The sequence below is a fragment of the Helianthus annuus genome, chromosome 16 (genome assembly GCF_002127325.2).
Source record: "Helianthus annuus cultivar XRQ/B chromosome 16, HanXRQr2.0-SUNRISE, whole genome shotgun sequence".
Classification (NCBI taxonomy): Eukaryota; Viridiplantae; Streptophyta; class Magnoliopsida; order Asterales; family Asteraceae; genus Helianthus; species Helianthus annuus.
This window is the reverse complement of record NC_035448.2, coordinates 16,790,569-16,816,956: the sequence shown is the minus strand read 5'-3', so window position 1 is coordinate 16,816,956 and position 26,388 is coordinate 16,790,569. Positions and strand designations below refer to the sequence as shown.

The following is a 26,388-nucleotide window of genomic DNA, read 5'->3' as shown; positions in this document are numbered from 1 at the left end:
CGGTTTGCTTTGACGTTTATGCTATCATTCCACTAGAAAGAACTACATAGACATAGTTCATGTGTGATTACTTGTAGTGATGAAAGGGAACTAAGTACTCAGATTCTTAGAACGTGAGGTTGTTACCCGATGATCAATTAACCCTTACCCAACTCTAATTCTACCCATGATATCTCGATTGCCAACGACACCAAGAACGTATGATTTCAAACTAGATTAACATAAGGATCAACAATTTACAAACAACCAATCACACATCATAACAAACAAAACATAATGATAAAGTTTTGTCATTCTAGAAATAAGGAAATCAAAGCATAAAGTCTTACAAACCTTCAACTAAAGACAATCATAAAAAGTTTAGCCACTCATGGCTTGAACAAACATCATCACATACATATCAATGTTCACAAGAATTAAAAACACTAACAAGATGTTTAGAAATTGTTTCAAGCTCTCAAGAACACCAAAAATTCGCCTCTAGACTGCTGGTAACCGAATGCGATTGATTGGACTTGAAAGGACATCATAAATCCGCATTAAAAGGTGGAAGTTACACATTTACGCAGGTCAACGCCGTAAGCTACGGCGGCTACCGTAGCTTATGGTGGCTTGGAATGGCTTACGGTGGCTTTAAACTATCATACGGTGACAATTTATGTCAGGGACAACCGTAAGCTACACCCTCCACCGTAAGCTACGGTGGGCTTCAGCATGAAATTTTGTTTTCAGCATAATTTTTTCGTTTCAACTCCGTTTTCTTCGCCGTTTTCGCCTACGTTCTCATAATTTCATCCTCTATCATGTTATCTTCTTAATTCTTTAATTCGAAAATTTTATTTTTTTCATTTATTCTCCGTCTTTCAATCTCCAATCCAGTCGCGTCTATTCGAAGCTTTATTTCCACACTTTTAAGCCTCGAATGTACCTGAAACACAAGCAACTGTAGTTATCTAATTCAAGATAAATACATGGTTAATGCGGGATTAAATTATACTTTATAACCGTTAAGGGTTGTCCTACGGACTACCCGTCACATCCCTACACTTAACCGTTGTTTGCCCCTAAGCAACTCATCCAAAACTACTAATAACTCCTCAAGCGATCAACATGAATCATGCAAACAAATGTCCTCAGTTTACTAACTTTTCTTAAACCCCGCATAACACACCCCTCACAATGACTCTCCTCTCGATGATAAATAATACTAGCAAAGATGAGCTAGAACACACTTAAGGCAAATGGGTAGTTGAACAATAATAAGCTTGTACTCAAATCGGTCCCTCGCCTTGTAGGATCGTTGTTGAACCCGAATGAGTCAATCAGAAGAGTTGTTTATCCGATTCAAAGGCGGAATCAATGAAACGGACGCTCTAACTAATTATAATGCCTCTTGTATTGATTTAGCAGTGATTACAACCTAAGAACAAATTGGCAGCACTTCGTTACAATTTCTGGATCTCTACCAAATGAATGAACAGTGCACCTATTTATACTTGACCAGGTTTCGCTTATATGACCATGTCCATATGAGCGAAATCTGATGTTTCTGATTTCGCTTATATGGTCATGTACATATGAGCGAAATTACCAGCTTACTTTCTAACAATTGTTTCTCGAACCTCGTGCACTGGTTATCCTAACCTATCCTTCTATTACATGATACAAGTCGAAGTCAATAGACGTAATGCACTAACAGACTCCCCCTCGGATATTGACGAAGTCTTCAGTGACTAATCTCTGTCATGACACCTCTTCAGTCTTGATCATTCTGCCTTCTCGTTCAGATTGTAACATTGTAAGCATCTTTCAATCTTTCTCATTGATCAACTTTTCTCTTTGACTTTTAAAATACAAACTCATCGCTAGCTCTATCATCAACAGCTTTATCATCAACAGGCTCCCCCTTTCGTCAAGCTTCCGTGCTTTTAGGGATCGACACCTAGCTTTCCAGCTACAAGTTTCTCCTAACTTTCAGCTTGTCTTCAGACTCCCCCTTAGACTCTGCTCTCGGGATCGTAGTCTGGTACCTTATCTGCACACACTCATACACTTGATAAGTAACAATCATTTTAAACTTCAATTTTCCAGAAATCATAATTTGACAATTCAATCTCCGAAAAATCACTTCTCATGAATTTGGCTGTTTCATCAAATCGTATCGGAAACTAGCTCTATAACAATATAAGCATCCAAATCCCCCATAGTTAATCATCCAAGTCCAAATTAATGACCTTGGAGATATAACAAACTGTTTTTGATTTTTTAATAGAAATTCAAGTTTCAAATTAATGTACTTGTTTTATTCTCAGAAACACAATCAGCTTACTAAGATTTTGAAACTCAGCAACTCAGACATTGGTTGTCGAAAATAAAGCAGAAATCAAAATCTTTTTGTATTTTCTGAAAATATAAAGCAGTAAAGAAATATGTACAAACATATTTACAAACAATAATTTTTGTTTGAGTATGCGTCAGAGGATCATATCAGTTTTGACAAGTTACAAGTACCATTGAGCTTCATTTCACTTTAAGAATTAAAAATTCACTTAGATTGTCGATATACTGATCCACTTAAATTTTCATACAAATTTCAACTAATTTAGGATACGATTTAGATGTTTTAAGAACTTAAACTCATTCATGTGTCCCACCTCTTGAATATACTCCCGTATCCAGAATCTCAATTATTCAGTCTTACAGGTGAGTATACCAGAGATGATATCTGTAAGGGGTTGAATGCGAGGGCCGTGAGAGCTCAGGTCGATACTTCGGTATACGCAGAGAGATGACGACTTCGACTTTTCGGTGTGTCCCCTTTAGAGGATCTTTTGCTTCAACAACACTGATTATCAATTTTATTGTATAATCGAGTAGCTGAGGGCGATGCTATGTTTCAGGCAATTTGCGGAAAGTATTATTCGAGGACTAGGTCAGAACTCCCATTCAGCAGAAGTCCCGGAATAATACCCCAGATATCACTGAGTATAAAGACCTAGTATCTCAGAATAAGGGACCTTTCAAACGAGATTTCAGGGGTTACCTACATATCCAAGTAGTGTTCCCCACAAAATAAACAAGTGTTTGAATTTAGGTTTATATCCCGAAAAATTTTACTAAATGTATAAAAACCTATCGACATATCATCAGTGAGACTGTTTAACACTATTTAATCATTACAATTCTTTAGCATACTGTAACTGTCTACTGATGTACTATCATTTCCTCTATTTACGCAAAAACTCAAAATTTTTTAAATTTTATCATGTTTTTGGCTTTTTCAAATTTTCTAATGTTTTTGGATTTTCTAATGACAATTTTTGCCCCCCCTAAAATGAAAAATTATTAAAAAAAATTTGACAACCCAATACTGATAGCTTTGTCTCGCCATCCATTTTCTGCTTCTCGTGTACTGAACTGCAGACAATATAACATATAGTAGTAATTACCCCCATGATTTACAACACATTGATTTTTTACAGTTTGAAAACCGTTTTTCAATCTGGTGAATGTAATCATGTTTGTTCAGCCGTGAGGGTTTCGGCGTATTCAATCAATATATATCCAAACAAAATTAAAAACAAACATATTTTTGATTTTTCAAATTTTTAACAAACTAAAAACATATTTTTGGTTTTTTAATTTTTCAAGTTTTTAGGGTTTTGAAAATATTGTTTATTTATGTACAAAAAACTATCAAACTAAACTCCCTGTTCAACCAAACCAGGATCCTGCAACCTCTTCCTGTGCCAGGCTGCCCCAACTACCATTCTCACAATCTTCAGCTTTGTTGAGCACCTGCACATTCAAACTTTATCATTCATTTGAACAATTTAGCCCAGGTCTGATGGACCTTAGGCATTTTAACACAATAATTTTCATTCAATTTTGGAAATTCTTTGTCATTTAAAACTTTTTCGACTTTGACTTCAACTTTCTCATCTTTTACCGACGTCACTTGTTTCTTAGCACTCCACATTTGACCTTTCGGAGTACCTCTTTTGTAAAAGTTTGTCTCTTTTTGAACCTTTTGATTTCGAACAACATTTTAGGTTTCCAAAACTCTTGAGGTTTTGTCATATCAACAGATGTTCTCCAACTTTGTGTTGTTCTCAATCTGGGTGTGTGAGACTTCCAGGTCTGTCTTGAATTGAACCTGTTCGGGTTTGATTTCCAATTTTGATTTGAAGCAAACTTGTTTGTATTGTACCTCCAAGTTTATTTCGAATCAAATCTGGTTGACCTTTGTTTCACATTCTCAGATTTCTGTTTTTCAACATCAACAGGCTTTGGATTTGAACACTTTCGTACAACATGTCCAATTTGATCACATTTAAAACACACTTTCTTTGAAACATCCTTGGCCTGTTGTTGTTTCTTTTTCATAGCATCAAACTCCTCATTAGACTGTTGTCCAAATTTGAGTTTTTCTTCTTCTTTCAAGCTCTTCCCTTGAACAGAACTCATTTTTTGTTGCAAATTTGGTCTTTTACTTTGATTCCAATTCTGTTTCTTTTTATAACCCAAACCAGCCTTCATGTTTTTCTTCTTAAAACCAGGTTTGTTATAAAAAGATTTATGACCTTTACCAGAAAACTTTGGAATCTCAGACTTCTCAATCTCAACCATTTTGAAAACTTTATCAACCTTTTCTGAAATCACATTGTGAATCAGGAATACAACATCTAAGAATAATTTGTCCGATCCAATCATGGTATAAACCAATCCTTTTGAATCATCATCCACAACTTTCTCAGATTTTGTGTTTTTCAGATATCCATCATAAAGATTTCCTTCATCTTCATCCTGTGATTCAGACTTACCTTTTGTAGACTCATCTTTCAAAACACTATCAACAACCTTACTTACCACCTCTGAATCATCAGCATCATCAGATTTGGTGTAAGTCACATCGATACTTTCAGGTAATTAGTCAGCTATGTTCAAACCCTTTGCCACCTTTTCCTCATCATAAAAAGTATAATTGTTTCTCAATGGTGGTGGAACCTGATGAAATTCTGAACCAATACCCTTTTTGCAATTGTCAGTATCTTTGTCATCTGGTGTGATGTTGAAAATGCGTTCGAGAATGTACGAAGAGTTATGATAACTTTGAAGTTTTGTAACAATCTTTTCTTTTTCAGCCAGGACTTGTTTAAGATTAGCAATTTCATCAACACATTTGTTCAATTCAATTTTCTTTTCTTTAAACTTTCTTTCATACATTTCTTTAGTGACTAAAGTTTCAGACATTCTTTGATCAAAACTTTTGACTTGGCTTTTCAAAGTATCATAAGCTTCTTGTACTCTCTGACTCGACCACTTTAAAGAATCATACTATTTTTGTAAATCTTGAAATTTAGATTCTTTTTCAACACAATCAACACATTTAGCTGTACACTTTTCTTTCAAAATCTTATTTTCTTCTTCAAGACCATGACATTTCAGTGTTAGCTTTTCAACTTTTAATTTTAAAATTTCTTCTTTGTCAATCATTTCTTTACATTTTATTGTGAAAACATTTTCAAGTTTAACTATGTCATTGTCTTTTGTTTTTATGATGTCATCTTTTTCAGTACAAGCTTTGCACATTTCTATGCAATTCCTGCACTGGTTTTCTTTTTCATCAACAATTTTGGCATTTGACAAGTCAGAAGATTTTCTTACCTCAGTCTCTTTCAGCACCGATTCTTCTGTTTCAGCTTTCTGATCTTGCTCTTTGTTCTCCTCTTTTTCTTCTTTCTGTTCTTCTTCAATCTTCTGTTCCTCTTCAGCAGCAATCTTCGCAACAATCTTTACTTCTTCAATCATCTTCTTCAATTCTTCTTCTTTTCTCTTCTTCATTTCTACCACCTTCGGTAGACTTGCTTCAAAAACCTCTCTTATCTTCTTCTCCAAATCAGGCAGATATGCTTTATCAGATAACCTTCGTGTGTTAAAAGTAGCCTGCCTTGGAAGCAAATTTGTTACAGCTTCGAAATCCACTTTTGATGGGTCAACAACTGGATTACCCCGTGGATCCATGTAACATTCCAATTCTTCATTCCATCGTTTGGCTCTCTGGGCTTCTTTGAATGGTTCGTTTAATTTTCCGATTTCCCATCTTGCATAATCTGCTTTCAACCATCTATCAGGATCAGCATCAGCTACAAATGCATACCCAACAGTATCTTTTTCAGGGCATACTTGACTCCAGTCATAACCTTCATCGTCATATATAACTGCAAGAGCCCTTGATTTTTCTTCAGGCTGTTTCAATCTTGGTGGCTCAGACTTGTTCTGATGGTAAATCGCTTTCTTGTAATAATCTTCTTTGAACGGGTTTTCAGAACTCGCGCTTAAAGTGACCTTTTTGTTTACATTTGAAACATATCACCTTTGATTTATCAAATCCCAGTTTGGTAGATGGTCCACCAATTGACTTCCTCCCCGTGATTTCCATAAACCGCTGTGCCTGACGAACCGCACTGGCCATGCACCATCTTATATCCATTAGTTGCATCTCCTCGGGGTCTAATTGATCATAATCTTCTTTCGTCAAGTTGGTGTTTCCAATCTTCCCTACAACGCGGCTTTCATACGATTCAAGAATAGATGCCAAGAAAACCATCTGTTGTTTTGCCGACTCTTCGCTGAAATTCTGCCCATTCTTCAGATCCACTGCGATATTACACTGAAACAAATTCTTGGAAGCAGATTGACTTGAAGTGTTTGAAGAAGATCCACTGTGAAAACCACTGTGAAGACTTTCATTGTTCACTGAGTTTGAACTTTCTGCAGAAAACGCTGTTCTTGGAGACCGAGCCTGTGGTACATTTCCTCTGTAGTAAAGTTCTACATTCTGCTGATAAGCTGGATTGTTGACTTTAGATCTCTTTATCTCCAACTCATGGCTTTCAAGCCTTTCAATCAGCAGATCCACTTTTAAATCATTAGGCTTGATTGTATTTTTCAACATTAAAGCGAAGTATTGCCACTCTTGATCATTTGGCAATGAATCAAACAATTTATCCACCAGCTCCTCTTTACTATATGTGATTTCATGTCTGGCCAGCTCCATTTTTAGATGCCCAAATCTTTCGATCATTTTACATACAGATTCATTTTTCATGCAACTGAATAGATCAAACTCTTTACGCAACAATTTCTTTTTGTTTTTAACAATTTCATTACTTCCTACTGTTAGTGCACGGAATGTCTGTTGACTTCGTCTACATCAAGTCTTAGGTCAATATAGGTCAACATAGGGTTTAGAATGTCAAATCTAGGTATTATGTTGATAGGTTCGCTTTTATGTACATAATAGTTGAAGGTCCGCTCATAGGGTCTAAGGTAGGTTCGCTTATGCGTGCATCAGGATGGTTCGCTTTTGTGGCATTGTAGTAGGTCCGCTCATATGGCAGTCCATATGAGCGAACCACTCACCCCTATATATACCTGATGTTGTTGGTCATTTGAGCGGATCTAGACCATTACTTGTGGAACGGAACTCTGTCAAATTGTAATCAGAAAGCAATAAGAAAGAAGAAATTAGAAAGGACAAGCTGTTGTAACTTCATATATACTGATTCCGCCTTTATACATGAAGATGAACTGTCTCGGCTGACTTTTCAGGGTCGGAACACGGTCCAACAAGTGGTATCAGAGCTCAGGACGAGGAGTTCATACTACTACAGCTTGATTCTATCAAATTCTCTCATTTCTACTCTCTTTCTTTCATACTTTTTCGATTTGAAGTGGTTCCTACGGTTGAAATTGTCTGATTTTTGAGTATTACGTGCGGAACATACAATTAATAAACCCTAGAAAGTTTTAGGTTAAAACTCGGATTAAAAATGGTTAAAATTGGGTAAATTGTGAGATTCGCTTTTACGAACATTCGTAGGTTCGCTCAAAATTACCTATCAGGTTCGCTCGAAATTACATATTGGGTTCGCTTTTTCGACACTTTCGCTCGAAATAACTGATTTGGTCCGCTTATTCAGACAATTTAGCTGTTAGATTTGCTCGAACGGACAAAGTGCTAGGTTCGCTTATATTTGTTTAACAGATCCGCTCGAAATACTTCCGCTCGAACGAACATAGTAAGGTCCGCTCGAACGGACATCACCTGATTCGCTCATTTGGTCAAGTGATAGACTCGCTCATCCGGTCCGCTTATTCGGACAGTTACTGGTCCGCTTGAACGTACAAACTCTGGTTCGCTCGAGCGAACCCTGTAGATCCGCTCAAACCTGGTTCGTTTATCTGGACATAATCTGGGCCGCTTATTTGAACATTTTTAGTTCCACTTATTCGGACACTGATAGTTTCTTTTAAGTGATCTTGTTTTATTGTACAAAACTTGGCAAAAATGTTTGACGAACAAGAAAACAAAAATCTTGAAAATCTGAATAACTGGACTAAGGAAGCTTGGTATGAGATGAAATATGGTAAGGATGTTTATGTAAAAAGATACGAAAATTTCTTGTGTATGAAGAATGAATCGATGGAGATGTTGAAAGAAAGGTTTTATGAGTTAATCATCAAATTAGAAAAACATAAGGTTTGGTATTCAAATGATGAAAGGATTTTAAAATTTGTTGATGCTTTACCTTTGGAATGGAATAAATTCGTGAATGGACTGAAATGGGATTCTAGTTTATCACGCTATGATTTAAGAAGTTTCATCAATACAATAACAAATCATAGTCTTCATGAAAATTCAAATAAAAGGAAATTATTGGATGAGATAAAAGAAGAATCAGGAAAGATAGATTTGAATGTAATCATTGAAATGAGAAAACGAATCGATGTGTGTCTTGCAGCAAAAAATAATATGAGATACGATATTAAGAGGGGTTATTATATTGATGAAAGTTCGAATCCTCTTGATTTTGTTAAAATTTTTTGTGCAGGAACATACAAAATGGAAACAAAGAAAGAAGCTGAAGGTGAAAAGATGAAAGGAAAATGCTCGGAATGCGAAAAATCTGAAGAAGCTAGTGTGAAACTCTTGAAGGAGGTGGAGAGTTTGACATTGGAAAACGATACTCTGAAGATCGAGAAAAAAACTGATGATGAACAGATTTTGAGTTTGCGCCTGAACTGCGAAAAATTGAGATCTGATAATGACAAACTTTTAAAGATTGTTGAAAGTTTATCATCAGAAAACAAAATTTTGAAAGAAAATGAAAAAGATTTTGAAAGTAAAAGAAAATCTTCAGAAGATGAAGATTTCTGGATTAAACTGGAAAACAAAAATCTAAAAGAGAATGAAACAAGATTTCAAGAACAGTTAAAAGTCTTGGAAAATGAAAAATCTGTTCTTGAAAATCTTAAAATTGAAAATGAAAAATCAATCAGGTCTCATCTTGAAAGAATATCTCAGCTTGAAAATGAAGCTGAGAATTCAAGAATCAAGGTTGATGAACTTGAAAAGAAGTTGAAAGGTTTTGTGACTTCATCAGATAGGTTGAATTTTCCCTATCCAAAACCAATCAACTCTGTTCCAATAAGTGACAATGTCACAAACTTTGACAATGTCAAAGTTGAAGATTGTGATGAGAAATCTGATGATGTAAATGAAAAATTAGAAAAACAAAAATTGTTTTTGAAATTAAAAGAAAAATTTCAGAAAACTGTACTACAATCAACTAAAAAGGGAGAATGCTCTAAGCAAAAACCTTTGAAGAAGAAAGTGGAACAAAAACAAAAAGATAAAAATTTGAAAAATGTTCAAAAAGATAATAAAAGGTCATCAGATCGATCATCCAATCGCAATGAAAAATTACAAAAAGTAAAAATTGAAAACTCAAAAAGTGTTGGTAATAAGTGGTGCATGTTTGACCACAGTGCTCAAATGCCAAATCAAAGATACAAAGGAGTGATGACTACCACAAAGCCAGACAATGCTTTGATCTGAGTGTTTGGTGTGAAGGTGGTACATGGTATGATAACAGGGTGTGTTACAACTGTGGTTATCAAGGACACATCGCTGTTAACTGCCAAAGATGGAATTATGAGACGAGAAAATGCTTTAACTGTCAAATCAGAGGCCACATTGCCAGAGATTGCCCAAGGAGATCGATGGGAAGATCGAGGGTTGAATCTCAAAGAACGGCAAAGAAACCAGTCAACGTCAAGCCCAAAGAACGGAAGGTTCAAGAACCTAAAGTTCAGGAAACAAAAGTAAAACTTTCTCAGGGGCAAAAAGACAGACTGCGAAAGAAGAGGAAGAAGGCCAGAGAATATCTGGAAAGGATTTTGTCCTCAGGTTCACCAGTTGGTTCAAATAAAAGTTCTGATGAAACGATTCACTCGATTGCAAAGTCAAGCAAGACGGTTTCATCAGATACAAATTTGAGGACAAAAGAGAAAAAGGAGAAAAAGAAAAGTGTTGGCGATGAATCTGACAGGTCAAAGTCAGACAAGCCACACTCAGGCAATGATTCTGGTGTGTCAAAACCAGAAGAGCCAAGTTTTGAGGTAAAATTGTCAAAAACACCCAAGGCTGGTCAGGCTTGGGTGAATCTTTTCAAATGAAAAACCCTGACTTGCCGGAGTTCCCAGGTTGGTAAGCGTGGAACATGAATCGGCATATTTCTTGAGAAATTTCACTCTGGTGATTTTTCGTCTTAAATGTGGTAAATCATGGACATTAATTTGTACTTGATTTTCTACAAGTGATGTTTGAGATTTAAAATTGAAATTGTTAAATCTATCAAGTGATTAAAGGAAGACAATGTGATGAAAGAACCCCGAATTTGTGAAACGACACACAAAACTAATTTTCCGGAAAAAAACCATTTTGATTAAAACAAACTTAAGTGTTTTGAAATCTAAATGGGAAAATAGTTTGTTGTCAGGGGGAGTTCTGATTGTTTATGCTAAATGAATGGCGAATTGAAGTGATTCGATATCAGTTTGTCATTTTATTTGTACAGTTTTCAAATTTTCCTTGAAAATCAAAATTGAAACATATTTTGATTTTAGGGGGAGAAAAATTTAACAAAAAATTAGAAAATTTGAAAATGTAAAAAACATTGAAAAATTAAAAATGAGTTTTGGTGCAAATAGGGGAAATGATAGTACATCAGCTAGACTGGCATAGTACGCTAAAGATTTGTAATGTATAAATGCAATTAAGCAGTCTCGCTAAAGATGTGTCGATAGGTTTTCACAGAATTAGTAGATCAGTTTGGGATATAAACATAAATTTCACTTGCGTCTACGTGGGGAACACCTCCAGGATATATAGGTAACCCCTGAAATCCTGTTTGAAGGGTCCCGTATTCTGAGATACTAGGTCTTTATGCTCAGTGATATCTGGGGTATTATCCCGGGACTTCTGATGTATGGAAGTACTGACCTAGTCCCCGGATAATACTTTCTGCAAAAAGCTTAGAAATACAAGCTCGCCCTCAGCAATTTGATTAAACAATAAAATTGATAATCTTTGCTGTTGTAACAAAAGATCCTCTAAAGGGGACCCACTTAAAGTCGAAGCCGTCATCTCTCTGCGTATACGGAAGTATCGACCTGAGCTCTCACGGCCCTCGCACATAACCCCTTAACAGATATCAGCTGTGGTATACTCACCTGTAAGACTGAATACTGGGGTCTGGATACGGGAGTATATACTGAGGTGGGACACATGTAGATGTTTAAGTTCTAAAACACTAAATTTGTATCCCAAACAGGTTGAACATTTTGTGAGAATTTAAGTGGATCAATATATCGACAATCAACGCGAACTGTTTAAAAGCTTAAAATGAAATAACAGCTTAACGGTGCTAGTGTCTAGTCGATAGCTGATATGATCCTCTTGCACGAACTCACAAAAATATCATCTGTATATATTTGTTTACTGCATTTCATTCATAAACAAAAATCCAAAAAGATTTTCGACCAACTGATGTTGAAGAGCTGATATTCAAAATTCGAGTGCTAAACATGATGAACAGGATTGGGAAATTTTGTTGAAAATTCTTTGAATGACATATATAAATGGTTTGAAAGATTGTGTGACTAGTTAATCAAGGTCATTTATTTGAACTTGATGTAACTAATGTGTTTGTTGAAAATGATGTCTACCAGTAAGTTTACTAAATTCAATTGACATAAATTTGTAAAACTTATGTTACGGTAGAGAATGTGCAGGTTAAACAGGTTTGAACTTCATCAGTCCCAAAGGAAGCTAACTGTCAAAGTTTCAACCAGATATCTCAGATTCTAGCATACTGAGAGGGGGAGTCAATGAAAGGGGGAGTCTGGATCAACAACTAAAGGGAAGTCTGAAGTTAGAGCTAGGTGTTAATCCTGGAACCTGTGAAGAAAGATTGAATGATGTGAAGACAGAGAGTTGGATAAAAGACCAAGACCGAAGACTCAGGAGCTAAAGACTGCTGAAGACTACGTCAACATCCAAGGGGGAGTCTGTTAGTGCACAGAATGTCTGTTGACTTCGTCTACATCAAGTCTTAGGTCAATATAGGTCAACATAGGGTTTAGAATGTCAAATCTAGGTATTATGTTGATAGGTTCGCTTTTATGTACATGATAGTTGAAGGTCCGCTCATAGGGTCTAAGGTAGGTTCGCTTATGCGTGCATCAGGATGGTTCGCTTATGTGGCATTGTAGTAGGTCCGCTCATATGGCAGTCGATATGAGCGAACCACTCACCCCTATATATACCTGATGTTGTTGGTCATTTGAGCGGATCTAGACCATTACTTGTGGAACGGAACTCTGTCAAATTGTAATCAGAAAGCAATAAGAAAGAAGAAATTAGAAAGGACAAGCTGTTGTAACTTCATATATACCGATTCCGCCTTTATACATGAAGATGAACTGTCTCGGCTGACTTTTCAGGGTCGGAACACGGTCCAACACCTACACACTTTCTCTCTAACGCTTCCCACAAACTCTTTGAAGTTTTCTCTTGTTCAAGTAACGAGATAATATCCTCTCTTACTGATTGTTTGATTAATGTGATCATTTTATATTCAGCCACAACATTTTTTATATCTATGTATGTGAAATCCTTCGCATCTATTAACTCTCCTCCCTCTTTTACTGGTTCAATATATCCATTTTTCAGTTTTAACCAGCTTTCAGGAGCGAAAGCTTTTACCCAACCCTCAAATCTATTTTTCCACCAGTTATAATCTTCAACTTTCATTAGCTTTGGTGGTTTCTGTTGGCTTCCATACATGTTCTCAAACTTCAAATTCTCCGAAATCTCTCTTGAATATTCTCTCATCTCAGATCTTCTATCTGTCGATTCAGAAGTGAACGCGTTGTAGAATGTGTTGTAGAACTCTTCACCGTTGCTTGACATCTTCAATCACCTGAGAACAATCAAACAAACTCAATCAGTTTTAACAATATCCAATAATCTGAAATACACTGACACTTGGTTGTCGTGAAATGATCTTGACGCGAAACAATTCACTTTCGAACGAAAACAAGAAATGACACTTCGAGCGAAATAGCACACAAGGTACACTTGAGCGAAATCAAGTTTCCTTATGACACAAAAGCGAAATCATGCTAACATTAGAGTGAAATCAGGATTTTGGTTCACAAAAGCGAAATCAGGTTGCCATAAGAGCGAAATCCCATGTGTCTGTATAAACGAAATCACCCTAGAACCTTATGAGCGAAATCTCTAAAACATAATCAGCGAAATCCCTTCAACGTATGTACACAATGAGCGAAATTAGATGGTCTTTGGAGCGAAATCCCAAGAAATAATGTTCACTGGAGCGAAATCAGGATGACTTATGAGCGAAATCACAGTGCAACATAAGCGCAATCAGATATTGTCCAAATAAGCGAAATCAACTCAAAGCATTTTGGTCCATTTTTAGGTCGAATTTAGATGTGAAACTTTCAAGGGTTTATCTATGTCCAATTAGCTATAATCTGTGAAATTTTGAGCGAATTTTGACCGGTAGATTTTGATCTGTTGAATAAAGAAGGTGTAGAAGACAGAAAACTGATCCAATTGAGCTAAACTCTTCCTCCTGAGCTCTGATACCACTTGTAGGATCGTTGTTGAACCCGAATGAGTCAATCAGAAGAGTTGTTTATCCGATTCAAAGGCGGAATCAATGAAACAGACGCTCAAACTAATTATAATGCCTCTTGTATTGATTTAACAGTGATTACAACCTGAGAACAAATTGGCAGCACTTCGTTACAATTTCTGGATCTCTACCAAATGAATGAACAGTGCACCTATTTATACTTGACCAGGTTTCGCTTATATGACCATGTCCATATGAGCGAAATCTGATGTTTCTGATTTCGCTTATATGGTCATGTACATATGAGCGAAATTACCAGCTTACTTTCTAACAATTGTTTCTCGAACCTCGTGCACTGGTTATCCTAACCTATCCTATTCTATTACATGATACAAGACGAAGTCAATAGACTTAATGCACTAACACGCCTAAAGAATTTGCTAAACATGCATGCGAATCAAAGGGACTTAAAGGTTGTAACATGGCAATGCAAATGGGTAGGAAATGGAAATACATATGCGAAGTAGCTAACGATTCAACCCGGTCTTTTATTTCTAACTAAAACAAAACATAAACAACTATATACAAACTATCTCATTCATTTTTTTCATTTTTCATTGTTTTTCTCTCTTTTTTTTCTTTTCTTCATATCTCTTTTTTTCTTTTTTTTTCGATTTAACAAACATAACAAACAAGCATACTAGAACAAGATGATTATACTAATAGACCGGGTCAAATACGGGTTAATTCTTTAAGAGAAAGTAGGCACGGGTTAAAAAAAGATCGGCTCAAAGCTCAAATGGGTTACTAAAGTCCAAACCCCCGCCCCTCTCGCTACCATGCTCAAATATATAATTTATGAGGTCCAACCACCCAAATCCCACACTCGCACTCACCATGACGAGGCTACCTAATTGCCCTAATCCTTTTCACATGCATATCAAGCTAAGGCCTCAAACCGCATTCAAGCACAAGTTCTAATGCACCACCACCCATTTCCACTCTCATCAAGAAAAAAATGTATTCTAATAAATTCAAGTAGTGGCTCAACTCTCACCAAGAAAGAACAAGGGGATATCGGTTGCCGGTGTGTCATGCAATTTAATACTCAACTGTTCAATTTGGACCATTTTTCGCTTGATTTTTAAAAGGTTCACATTTTTTTTTTAAAATTTCCCCTCATCCCCACACTTTGGATACATTGTCCCCAATGTATGGTTTTGAAGGGAAGATCGCTTAAACACCAAAAACATCAACTTTGTTTTTTTTTTTATTTTTTTTATAAACAAAAGCAAACTAATAAACTAACAATATTTTAAAGCAAAAGAACATGACAAGTCTAAGGAAAAAGTACATTGACCTGGTGAAGTTTGACACAACAGATATTGTAAATGATCCAATTTCCTATCACCACCTTCACACAAATATCCGCACATCTTCCCCACACTTGAGTGTTGCCATGGCCCTGAAACATAGAAAACTAAAGAAATAACAAGATCAGTGAAAAACCTCGGGTTGCCTCCCGAGCAGCGCTAAGTTTTCAGGTCTTCAGCCAGACCATGCCACCCCCATTTAAGGTGGCTCAAAGAAGCGGTTCCTGCCATCTCCATCACTTCCTCGTGCCATTGAGAAAAATGCATCCGTCTCGTTTCGACTCGGTGGGTAATCAAATACACTCTTGCTTGAACCCATATGTCTTTCTTCACGGTCCGGTGGGTGATTTCTTCTCATTCTTTGAAACACCTTTTCACTAAACCCACTATCCTTCGCCACAACAAAATCATAACTAATCATCTTACTCTGAACATCAAATGACAACTTACGGTTCTTTTCGGTCATGGTAACGATTCCTTCTCTACAATTAATTTGAGCATTTGCTGTATAGAGAGACGGTTGACCCAAAATCACCCTTTGTTGTGACGCCATCATGGTAGTAGCATAATCTAAAACCAGAAAATCCACCGGGTATTCGAATTCTCCCAACAGAATCATAATATCTCTTAACCATTCCCCGTGGACGACTCCAACTTTCATCCGCCAAACTCACTATGGTGTCTACATCCTGAAGCGAACCAAAATTATACATGTCGTATAGATCACCTGGTAACACACTCATGCTCGCCCCATAATCCAATAATGCATGAGGAATTTTTATTTCGCCACTCGGATAGGCACGATTGGCGCTCCATACTCTTTATCATTCTCGACTTCGACATCTTTTTCCAAACATGAGTTCGCTTGATACGAAGAAGTTAGCAATGTTTCATTAAATTTAGTATTTGGAACGGTGCTTACCACATTGATGTTAATGTTTTTTGTGTTCTTGGGATTTATCACCGTGTCACTTGGTGATTGACCTTTTGCTTTCTTCAATAATGCCACGTCACTTGCAAGTTGACCCATTTGAGTGGTCAACGATTGAATAGCTTTGTCACGTATTTCATCTTTTTGCATGTGAACATCATCCATTTGATTTCTTCGCTGCATCTCTAGTTGCATTGCCTTGAGCATCTCCATGACCTCATTTCCACCAGAAGAACTTTGACCCGAAAACCCACTTTGATTATTGAACGGTAGGCGTAGAGCAAAGTTACCTTGACTTCCTTGAAAATTCGGGTTGGCTTGGTTTGAGGGATTTCCATATCTAAAATTTGGGTCGTTTCTCAAATCGGGGTGGTAAGTATTGGAGTTCATGTTGTAATTTCTACCACCCCCTCCATGCCCTTGCAATGCATTCACCTCCTGATATTGCGCTTCCACTCCTTGGCAATTTTCAGCTGCATGTCCCAACTCATTACAAAGTGCACAAACGTCATAAATTTGATTAGAAGTTTGAACATTACCATCGTCTACCGCGTGCACTTGAGTTCGGGAAATAGCCGGTCGTGCTCTCCTTGATGCTTGAGCTTTTCTTTGAAGTGACCGCCATTTGTTCCAAAAATTCCCAATCGTCATGCTCGTAATTCGTGCCAAAAGTGCCATTGGTGATAGACATTAAATCGCGAGCATCTTCGGCACATAACCCCTCATGGAAAGCATTCATCAATTCCCATAACTCTATCCCATGATGAGGGCAATTCTTGATCATCATCCTAAACCGCTCGAATGCTTCATGAAACATCTCACCAGATTGTTGTTGAAAATTTCTCAACCTTTTCCTAGCATCATTTGTCTTTTGAGCGGTATAAAATTCATCTAAAAAGATTTGTTGCATTTCCGCCCATGTGTAGATAGATGCCGAAGGTAATGTGTAGAACCACTTTTTAGCCTTGTCTTCTAAAGAAAATTGAAATAACACCAATTTGACATCATCGGCCGAAAATCCTTGACCCCAAAGAGTGTTGCAAATCGAATCATAAGCCTCCAAATGAAAATACGGCTCCTCCGTTGCTAGACCCTTATACTTTGGCAAATTTTGTAACGAACTGGTTCGCACTTCAAATGTTCTCCCTTGATCATTGTGAGGAATAACTACCGGTGAAGGATTATGAGTGATCACCGGTCTAAAATGTGCTTCTATACCTCTTGCATGTTCTCGAAGATGTCTCCTTGGTACACCCAACCGAACCCTTGGACAAATAGGACTCATTGGTCTTTGCATAGGTCCTTGAGGTACAAATGGTGGTTGAAATTTATGTTGTTGCATCGGTGGTTGTTGAATTGGCCTTTGGAATTGATGCTGAGTATTGTGTGGGCGAACTTGTTGTAACGGTGTAGGACCTTGCAATTGTGACCCTTGTGGTCGAACATGTTGTACCCCAACCGGTAACCTACCCACGTCTTGAATTCGTTGCAATGGTTGACTTTGTTGACCCACTCCTCCTTGAGGTCCCAAATTAACTCCATCACCCCCATAGTAAAATCCATCTTCTTCGTATCCCTCAAACTCTTCTTCATACCCTTCCTCATATCCGTCTCCTCCTATACCCGAAGATATCACAAATGGATAAGATGAATATTGAAAACCCGATTGGTTCGGTGGTCTAAATGTAGAGGTAGCATGAACAACAGTTGAACTTTGCGGTAGTGAATAGGTTGAAGATGATTGACCTGAAGCTGGGAAGAAATGGGAAAATGGTGGAATTGTAGTAGAAGGGTTAAAGGTATGTGTAGGTTCAACTTGGGTAGTAATAGGTAATGTAGTGGTGTTGGTTGGTGTAACATCATGTGGTGGAATAAAGTCGGTAGTGGTGTTAGGCATGGTGGTATTTGGTGAAGGTTGAGTTGATGATGGTATGAAAGGTGGTGTAAGCTCACCCGTAGTGGGTGGTGGCGGTGGATCCACGTATCTAAGTGGTGTAAATGGTGTAGTAGGTGTAGTAGGTGTTGTTGGTGAACCGCTGATTTTATTTTCTCGTAGCAAAATTCTGTTTCTTCTCAAAGTCCGTTCAATTTCTGGATCAAATGCCAATGGTGATAGCTTGTGAGAGCTCCTAGTACGCATGCACCTGTAAATACCTGCACACTAACACACCCAGCATAAACCAGAAAAATAACAAACCTAAAAAGATCAAAAATAACAGACGTTGCGCACTACTCGCCGGCAACGGCGCCAAAATTTGACGTGATGTTGTGGTCACAATCAAATTTAATCTAATTACTACTAAATAGTTAGTGGCAAGTGGGTATCGAACACAGGGAGTTTGTGGAATATGTGTTATTTCAAAGTTTAATTACAAGTTTTGTCCTTTATGTTTACACCAAATTGCAGGCGGTGTCCTTTGGCCCAAAAGTTGACGAGTTTTGTACTTAATGTTTCAAAATCTTGCACGTTATTTCCTTTAGGCCAAACCCAGTTAGAAATTTTGGTTAAGTATGGTCATGTGCTTTGCACATGAGGGTTTTTTTTGTTATTTCACTTTCTCGGGGTTATTGTGTAAATAACTTATATTGAGAGACATTTTTATAAAAATAAAAAAGATATATAATTAAAACAAACTCTTTCTCGCTCTCCCTCAAGATCTGAACTCCCTCTCTCTATCTTCTTTCTCTCTCTAAACTCTTCTTTCTCTCTTTAAACTCCCTTTTCTCTCTGTAATAAGACCTAATGCATCTCTATAATCACTATTATTCCCCCTTTTCTCAACATCAGTTTCAATTTGTTGCAAAAAAGATAAGTTGCAGCGGCTTCATTTTTTGGTTTGTTGATTGAGATGTGGGGATTCCAGTCGCCGGAAAAGTAACGTGTATTAGGTGGTGGTGGGTTGGTGGCGGTGGAAGTGGGTAGTGGTGTATTAAATTGAAGGTGGGTGGTTGGGTCGTTGATTGTGGTTGTTAGCGGCGGTGGAAGTGGGTGGTTGTCGGGTGGTGGTGGTGCGATGGCAGGTGGTGGTATTTCACCCGCAGACACTGGTATTTCACTCGTCGGAAGTGTTAACTGCATGAGAGCCGGAGATTCCATCGAATCGGCTCCTAGAATCGCCCTGTTGGCCCTAAATCCAGTGGGTTATATTCGTTAATTCTTTTTTGTTTTCCATTTTAATGGAACTTATACATTCGTTAATTCCTGTTGGCCCTAAATCGGCTCCCGAAATCGCCCTCTGCATTCGTTAAATAGGTTCTGTTGCTTCTGTTCGTTGATGAAAATTTTAAGTGTTTTAGGCTAAATTGATAATATGATATATACATAGTTTGATTAAACAAGGATTAAGTTTATATGCACCACTGATTTGTTTGGTGGTTGAAAGATGTATGACAGTTTATATAAAGAATTTGGAAACTACATTTGGCCTGAAATAGAGTCTGGTCAAGAGAGTGATACAGAGGATGAAGATGAAGATGAAGTTTTTAATTAGGTTTTTTTATTTATATTTTATTTTATAATCTTTTTACACATTTAGTCCCTTGATATATGTTATTTACTCTATAGTCCCTGGAGAGGTAAAATGACAAGAATACCCTCATGTGCAAGGCACATGACCATATTTAACGAAAAAATATGACTGGGTTAGGGTTAAAGGACAAAACATGCAGGATTTTGAAACGCTAAGGACAAAACTCGTCAACTTTTGGGCCAAATGATACCGCCTGCAATTTGGTACAAACATAAAGGACAAAACTTGTAATTTACTCTTTAAATTAACTAAATTAGACTAATTGCAATAAAATTAAATTCAAGAGTTGGAAGATTGCTTTGATTTTTAAAACTAAGATTACTATTCTAATTGCAAAATGAAAGTGTTAGTTGTAAACAGTTTAGAGACAAATGACCATCTTTAGTTTCCGGTTTGCTTTGACATTTATGCTATCATTCCACTAGAAAGAACTACATAGACATAGTTCATGTGTGATTACTTGTAGTGATGAAAGGGAACTAAGTACTCAGATTCCTAGAACGTGAGGTTGTTACCCGATGATCAATTAACCCTTACCCAAGTCTAATTCTACCCATGATATCTCGATTGCCAACGGCACCAAGAACGTATGATTTCAAACTAGATTAACATAAGGATCAACAATTTACAAACAACCAATCACACATCATAACAAACAAAACATAATGATAAAGTTTTGTCATTCCAGAAATAAGGAAATCAAAGCATAAAGTCTTACAAACCTTAAACTAAAGACAATCATAAAGAGTTTAGCCACTCATGGCTTGAACAAACATCATCACATACATATCAATGTTCATAAGAATTAAAAACACTAACAAGATGTTTAGAAATTGTTTCAAGCTCTCAAGAACACCAAAAATTCGCCTCTAGACTGCTGGTAACCGAATGGGATTGATTGGACTTGAAAGGACATCATAAATCCGCATTAAAAGGTGGAAGTTACACATCTACGCAGGTCAGCGCCGTAAGCTACGGTGGCCACCATAGCTTACGACGGCTTGGAATGGCTTACGGTGGCTTTAAACTGATACGGTGACAATTTATGTCAGGGACCACCGTAAGCTACGCCCTCCACTGTAAGCTACGGTGAGCTTCAGCATGAAATTTTGTTTTCAGGATAACTTTTTCGTTTCAACTCCGTTTTCTTCGCCGTTTTCGCCTACGTTCTCATAATTTCGTCCTCTATCATGTTATCTTCTTAATTCTTCAATTCCGAAATTTATTTTTTTCATTTATTCTCCGTCTTTCAATCTCCAATCCAGTCGCGTCTATTCGAAGCTTTATTTCCACACTTTTAAGCCCCGAATGTACCTGGAACACAAGCAACCGTAGTTATCTAATTCAAGATAAATACATGGATAAATGCGGGATTAAATTATACTTTATAACCGTTAAGGGTTGTCCTACGGACTACCCGTCACTTCTAAACGGCCACAAAAAAACTACGTCAACAACAAAAAACAAAATGAAGCATACCAAAGTCAAACCGCTAGTGAAGATGTTTCAAAGAAGAAAGAGACTGGTGACAGAGAAGATCTGGAAGATGAATTGTTTCTTTTTTTTAATTTTCCTTTTCAGTTGTTTGTTATGTATTTTTTAGTTAAGAACAAATACTTTATTTCTCAAAAAAAAAAAATGCCACACAGACAAATGCTTGTGAAACGCCATCATGCCATAAAACGCTCAAAACTCCCAAACTATAATAAAATTACTTTGGACAAGTATTATTAAAAACTCAAAAAAAAGTATAAAACAAGGTACAATAAAATAGAACAAAGTGCCATCTTTATCTAAACCACATTAAAAATACAAAACGCCAAAATCTCGAAAAGGTAACTACAAACAGTAACTACAAGCAGTAAACTGAAACGATAAAACAGATGAAGGTGAACAAAACTGTAACTACAAATCAGAAAAGTAAAGGGACATAAACTTTATTAATAACATTTATTATAGTAAAAGCCACTACATCGGAAATTGAATTTTTTATCTTTTCAAAGCGCTATAATTACCGGTTAAATTTATTTATCTTTTCAAAACGCCATAATTACTAGTCACTTTATAGACTGCATCCTACATGCGCCGGAAAAAAAAGTCATTATAAAAGTAGAACATGTAAACACAACTTAAACACTCTACAAATTATCTAAAAACGCCACAAAAACAATATCAATGTGACAAAAAAACGATTAATTCAATGATACATGTAACATCCTAACATGTTTTAACCAAAAGAGACGCAACGGAAAAATACCGACTCAAGTATCTATATTACATACTTGGAGGTTCATTTCTAAAATATCAAACACTTTCTTGAAAAGATTTACAACCTTCATTCTTAATTAACGCATCAAATGTAATATATAAATACAAGTCATGTGACTGCTCTTCCCGTACAATCCTTGCTCTTTGACTCGATCTTCAACCTCTTAGACTCCATAATGATGTTAATTTCGTGCAACCTACAATCACCACATACATGCATATCATTAATATTTGGTGTCATCATTCATAATCTAAACATACATAATTAAATGACCACGCCACATTTTTTTTCTACTCATGCTAATCCTTTTGATTATCCTTCCAAGTACAATCTTGCATCCCAATCATTAAATCTTCATAAGGACAACAAAAGTATACCTGCATTTTCGTTTCATTCTCAAAGCACTTGATTAGTAACGTTAATACTCAAACGTATTGTAGCCATGCATACATGTATACAAACTCTATTCTTTCGTGTACAATTAATCCCACTTCGTGCATACACATATACGTATATTTATACACACACACACATATATACATACAAGCTCTTACATTTTACTAACATATCCTAGTCACAAAATCCATATAAATAAGTCTCATACATACAAACTTACGTGCATGTTCATTTCTATTCATGCTTACCTATGGATTCTGTCACTAACATGTAGGTAGATCTATACACATACATATCTCCAAACTTATTTCTTTCCCATACATACTTTGAGTGAACGTTCTTGCTCATGAGTGAACATTTCAACTGTTGAGTGAACATTCTTGCTGATGAGTGAACATTCTTGCTGATGAGTGAACGTTCCAACTGTTGAGTGAACATTCTTGCTGACGAGTGAATGTTCCAACTGTTGAGTGAACATTCTTGCTGACGAGTGAATGTTCCAACTGTTGAGTGAACATTCTTGCTGACAAGTGAACGTTCCAACTGTTGAGTGAACATTCTTGCTGACGAATGAACGTTCCAACTGTTGAGTGAACATTCTTGCTGACGAGTGAACGTTCCAACTGTTGAGTGAACATTCTTGCTAACAAGTGAACGTTCCAACTGTTGAGTGAACATTCTTGCTGACGAGTGAACGTTCCAACTGTTGAGTGAACATTCTTGCTGACAAGTGAACGTTCCAACTGTTGAGTGAACATTCTTGCTGATGAGTGAACGTTCCAACTGTTGAGTTAACATTCTTGCTGACGAGTGAACGTTCCAACTGTTGAGTGAACATTTCAACTCTTGAGTGAACATTGGCTGTAGATTACGACAACTTGCTGTTGTTTTCCCTTGTCTGCTTGGCCATAAGCTACGGCTGACCTGTCGTAGCTTACGACAGGTTCATTCACTCTAACCCTTCTTCCTTTTTAACTTTCACAAGACAACCATTAGATATCTGAACTTCCTTCTTCCATATTTGTCATGCTTCCAAGACGTAACATGACCATAATTCAAGCCCCCATATCCTTTTGCTACTTAACCCTAAGATCAAACCATCTAACGCATCACGCTATGTTTCTTTCTACATTTTGACACGTTCACTTCTACTGTGTAATTCCAAACATAGATGACCACCAACGACTTACCACCTTAACTTCATTTATAAATAAGAAGTGATTTCGAAAATCACTTACCTTAAGCATCCTTGTCCATGCTTGCTTCCTCGCCTCCTTTTGACCCGTTAGCCTTCCATGCTTGAGTCCATGCCAATGTGCTTCCTATCCTTTCATGTCACCACATCCATATGCTTCGTTAGCATACAAACCCATACTTATCGTCAATCATCTCCAATTCATACTTTACATTAGACTTTCATTAATCATTTTTAACAACATAAGGTATAGATCAACAATCACATCTTTTCAAGCTCCTATAATTCTACATGCATCATACACAACACATAATGATATAACATGTACCGTATGAGTTCTCAAGTCTTACAATTATGTTAGGAAGCCTACCATACTATTCTCACCTTCGTTGACTCTCCAAAAAAGTCAACTATCAAACATACAAGTTTTCATCCTTATAACCATACGTTTACGTTGATAAAGTTAACCATACTAATAACACTCATGCATTTCATGCTCATGTTCTAGGACATACATACGGGCATATAATTTCTTACACGCACACATATACGTAATACATCTCATTCATACTATCATTTTCATGTCTCTGCAACTAACACTATAACACATATTAGCTAAACCAATATCATTCCAATATTACTCCTTTCTATAAATCTCATATGCTTCACATTTATTGTACATTTAATCCATAATTTCAATTAAGAAATCAGTCAAACATATGGTGAACATTATACCACCCTAACATAGAGTACAACCTTCTAATGCACACTTTTTATCAAATCATATAATCAACCTAAAATCATACATGTATTCCATCTAAAATACATTTCTCATGTTCCATTACCACTAAATACATGACATTCTCATGTTATACATTTTCATCCTTTACTTGCATTCGATCTCTTCTAGCAATTTCACCTAGACATTTCATCGAACACTTGGTGTGCATACCACTATTCAAGCATAATGTACAAGTCTATCATGCTTCACTTCCTACTTCATGATTTCATTCATCAACACCACTAAACATCAGGTAAACTCATATCATGTTCAATTTATCTAACAAGAAGTCATCATGTACCACATTATACATCGAAATTACACAAGAATTGAACATAGATAATTCATTCATATCACCATCCTTACCACTACAAGTGGGTTTTATAACAAAACATCAAATTACTTAAATTCTTGCATAATCCATGTCCTATATATTCATTCTTAATTTTATACAAATTCATGGACTGGTCATAACCCACTTCATGCAAAACCACCAAATTGATCAACTTACCACATGTCTATTAAAGCTAGATGGTGAAGGATCTTCATTCATGCATTGATTTTAGCTTCAAATCCTTCTTCAATTGCCTTGATTTAGAGAGTTGTGGGGAGAACTTCTTTTTCTTCTTTCTGTGCATATGTATATGTCGACATATACATATTCCCCACTTAAAACCTGAATTTTTATAAAGTTTGTCCCAAATGCCACTTTTAGTCCCTCTAACTAGGTTTTTGGTTATTTGAACCCAATACTCCCATTTCCAACCATCCAACCTTTATGTTAATAACTAAGTTACATAACTTAGTTATTTTATCTCGTAACGTAAAGTAAGAAAATTTTTTATTAATTTTGGATTTCGGTTTTTGGGGCGTTACAATACAGATCTAAAAAAAAGACCAGTAAAACGCCAGGTAGTTATTGAATCTAACTAAACGCCAAAAAAATCTTAGACGTCAAAAATGAATCAGTATTGTGACACACGCATTGGGAAAAAGAAGATTAAAAAGACAAAAAAGCCCCTCGAACCCTGATTATATCCCGCGCCACGTGTTCCATCAGGATGCGTTCTCACCGTTCTCACACTTTAGGGCGTTTCCATCAGGATGCGTTCTCACTGCTAAAATGAGAACCACCTCCAGTTGTAAGAACAGTGAGAACTTTTTGATCCGGGGCGAGTTGGACCAAATTTTTTTTTCATAAACGTAGATGCTTGTATTATAAACACATTTGTAAAAAAAAAATCAAAAAAAAAATGTCATGTGTGTAGTTTTGAACACCACAAGTTTGTGTTTACGGGTACCGTAAATTTTAAATAAAATTTACGGGTCCCGTAAACGCAAACTTTGGGTGTTCAAAAGTACACACCCGACATTTTTTTTTGAATTTTTTTTACAAATGTGTTTATAATACATGCATCTACGTTTATGAAAAAAAAATTTGGTCCACCTCGCCCCGTACGGTGTAGTTCTCACGGTTATTACAACTGGAGGTGGTTCTCATTTTAGCGGTCCCCTATATATATAGTGAAAGTGTAAAATACAATATTGCTTAACGTACGGCGTACGCTGTGACATTACGCACGTTGTAAAATTCAAAACCCTAATCACGCATGTTGAAAAACCATAATCACACATGTTATACTTAGGTAATGAAGCATGTTAATTATGTAATGAATCATGTTATTGTTTTCAACATGCTTGATTATGTCTTTTCAACATGCGTGATTATGGTTTTCAATATGCGTGATTAGGGTTTTGAGTTTTACAACGTGTGTAATTTCAAAGCGTATGCTCATACATTAAGGAATATTGTACGTTAATCGGACTCTCTCTCTCTCTCTCTATATATATATATATATATATATGGTTAGGTTAACATACAAATGCCCTTATCGTACATT

The 26,388-nt window shown here is 36.5% G+C and overlaps 1 long non-coding RNA gene and 1 other non-coding gene across 2 annotated transcripts; one reads left to right on the top strand and one right to left on the bottom strand.

Moving 5' to 3' along the window:
* The first annotated feature begins 17,071 nt into the window (after nt 1-17,071).
* Nucleotides 17,072-17,177, top strand: LOC118488533. Its single transcript, XR_004885077.1, has one exon. It is a non-coding gene; the product is annotated as a small nucleolar RNA R71 (small nucleolar RNA).
* A 4,985-nt stretch (nt 17,178-22,162) lies between these two features.
* On the bottom strand, nt 22,163-25,197 carry LOC110917042. The gene is made up of 3 exons (XR_002580264.2): nt 24,999-25,197; nt 23,750-23,838; nt 22,163-22,311 (listed from the first exon to the last, which is right to left on the bottom strand). It is a non-coding gene; the product is annotated as an uncharacterized LOC110917042 (long non-coding RNA).
* Between the last annotated feature and the right edge of the window lie 1,191 nt (nt 25,198-26,388).